We start from the raw sequence: 3,325 nt of genomic DNA on the forward strand, positions 1-3,325 counted from the left end.
TAATAAGGAACCATTTAGCAAATAACCACAGCTACTGTCATTGTCAATGGCGTTAACTAAAAGGAGATAGTAGAAGTGAAAATAGAACGCAGCATCCGGAAGTAAAAGGCGCTTTGGAGGTAACTGAGGATTTTTCAGCTTATCAAGTAGATATAAGAAAGAGTCAGAGATGTCTCTGAGGTTTCATTCTGGGTAAGTCAGAGACTGCATGTGCCATTAATCAAAACATGCAGGTCACCAGGAGTTGCTGCTTTTGGAGCCGGAGTAATAAATTTGGGATTGCTCATGCTGATTTCAAGGTGCAAGTAGGTCATACAGGTAGAGCAGTTATTATGCAGTTGAAAATGCATCTTACAAATCAGGTATAGAAATATAAATCCTGGAACTGCACAGAGAGGCCTGAAATCTTAAGAAGAGAATCCTTAACAGAATAAATGATAGCTTCAGGAATGAGAGCATCACCACACCTCAACCATTCCCTAAGGCTTGCTTCCAAATGTGCTTCTCACACAGGTTTCATAAACTAATCCCCTCGGTTTCCCTGTGGTGGTGCCACCACTGTCTGCCACATCTGCTTTAGTTTGCTCACTCATAACTCATCTTTCTCTTAATGCCCAAACACCCAGCCACCTGAATCATCTGGGTGACTGTTTGCATAATGCAACTGAAGGAACTGAGGATACCTTTCCTCTTTGCGACTGATGTCGTCTCTGTTTATGAAACGACTCTAAGGATTTCCTTGCCTTCACCCTGATGCTCAGACCAAATTTTAAGGAGTTAGACTAAATAATAATTCCCTTAACAGTCAGTCTGCTACAATCAGACTTTTTTTAATGACAAATATTTTCCCAGGGGATTCTGTAATCTATACCATAATTTTTAATCTATCAATTCAAATAGACCAATTCAAATGAGCCCAGTTGAATTTTCCAATTTCCCCCCCCTGTTTCCTGTGTCCCATTTCCCACTGTTTCTATGAATGAGGTCCCAGGTCCCTTCTACATTTTCTGAAAAAGAATGTATTTCTACCTTTTTATCGCCCAAATCTAAGGATTGTTCTTTTTCTCTTCCTGAAGCTGTTTCCTCAGGACTTCAGGCTATCCGGCAGTGTCTTGTCCCTTCCACCTGTCCAGTCGACTACCCTGGAAGCAGCCTCTGAAATACATGTAGTCTCTTGAATGTTGAAGACTATTCTACAAGTTATATTTGGAATACTTTATAATTGATGAATGGCAACAGGTAGACTGGCTGTGAACTATCTTAGTAACTTGGGTGAGAAGCAAAAGCAGTACTGGGAGGCTGAAAACATTAAAACAAAACAAAACAGAAAACCACACAAGAAAATTAAGACTATTTTGAGATCTTGCATTTCTAAGATCTTTGTAAGTTATTTTTAAATCAAATTCAGTGAAAATGGAGATTTTATAAGTCTCATTGGTATCTGCTTGAGGTATTATAACAGTCATGGTGAAGAATTTTCCTTACATTTAATACATTTATTCCTTTTGTTCTGTACAATTCCAGCAAGCATTTGTGTGATATGGAGACGTAGGTGTCTTGAGAATCATAACTTTCTTTTTCTCTTTCCAAATATCAACTTGATTCCTTTCTAGCCCTAAAGTAAGCTATCTAATCAAAGGGTTGAATGAGGTCAACTCTTGAGTTGGACATTGTTGATATGCCTGAGGTAAGGGTCATCACCAATGTAATGACTCCTTATAGATTTACGAAGAGCCTAAGGCTCCAGTCCAGCTTCAACCACAGAATAAAAACACAAAAGGAGAGTATTTTGCTTAGTTCACTTTGAAAAAGTGAAACTCTGTGCCCCGTATCAGTTTTTCCTGGTGTACACTGTGGGCTTGTGTTGAGATTTGACGGGAAGGAAAAAAAAATTAAAAGAACAAGGGAGAAGTATTTCCAGATTCTGATCTGATTCCAGACTCTAAAGAATGCCCCAAGAGTAACAGAGTCAACCGCGTACCACTGGGTATGAATGCAGATATTGTCCAAGAATCCAAAAACAGTTAATTTGGGTCTTTTCAAATTTCTTCTTAGCCAGTTCTGTTCAAAGTGTGTAATAGAAAAATAATCTGTTTACATTATGCTTAGCAAATGCCAAAACACCTACTCAAATAAGACTTTAAAGGAATTTGTATGCTTTTTAATCATTGTGAAATTTCTTTTGTTTTGTCTCCAAATGCATAATTCAATTTTCTACACAGAATGATGGCGCAATAAATGTTATCATGTAGTGATTTACACTTGAAAAATACTATCATAGCAGATGATATGAACTGCAAGATTATCTGTACTTATACTTTTATTATTTTGATATTCTATAAAAATTTGTTGAGTGCCTATTAGTACCAAATGTATTCAAGGCCTTGAGTATACAATAATAACAAAACAAATATCAGTCCATGACTTGCTGGAATTTTCATAGTCTAATATGTAATTCATATGTGCTTTTATTCTATAGAGTGATCTGTGGAATAAAGTCAATTTCGCTAATAGGAGAGTAGCCCAGAGAAGTGTCCTGACCCGCACTCAGAGATCAGTTATGGTTCTCAGTATTAAGAAACACACTGCCCGCTGCGGGAAACAATACATATTAAAAGTTAAATGAAATCTAGTTTTTCAGTAGGATTTTACATTTACAAGGTGATTTTCAAATTATGACTTTAAAGGAAAGGAAAAGTGGCACTACTATATAGCTATATATGGCTAACCACTAATGATTACTTATTCTCTGATTTTGTTTCTGGATTTGTTTTTAGCTGAAATATTGTAATGTTTGTGATCTAAAGTTATACCTCAAATCTCTTGATTTCAACTTACTAAATGTTTATTTTTATGTGCAAGTCATGTGTTCAGTGCTGAGACTATATCAAAGATAAGCATTCCCCTTTAAAGGAATTCATCTAATATGTACATGGCCTTCGACATGTCTCTTGGTTCTAAATGTTCTTGGTTGCAAGGATGCCTGGGTGGCTCATTCAAAAAGGTCATGATCCCAGAGTGCTGGGATTGAGGCCTGCCCTACGATGGGTTTCTCTGCTCAGCAGGAAGTCTGTTTCTCCCTCTCTCTCTGCCCCTCCCCCTGCTCTCCCTCTCAAATAAATAAATAAAATCTTTAAAAATATATATAAATGTTCTTGGTTCCAGTAACAAATATTTAGCCAATCCTAAATATAATGCTAAAAGAAGATTTTAATTTATAACATCTAATGACCCAGTGAACATAGTAAATTCATATTGTTTGTCACCATTAGATTTGTAGGCAAAGAAAAAAAGACCTATAGTGGTATATTATGGAAATTTAATT

Source organism: Neovison vison, chromosome 1 (assembly GCF_020171115.1).
Source record: "Neovison vison isolate M4711 chromosome 1, ASM_NN_V1, whole genome shotgun sequence".
NCBI lineage: Eukaryota > Metazoa > Chordata > Mammalia > Carnivora > Mustelidae > Neogale > Neogale vison.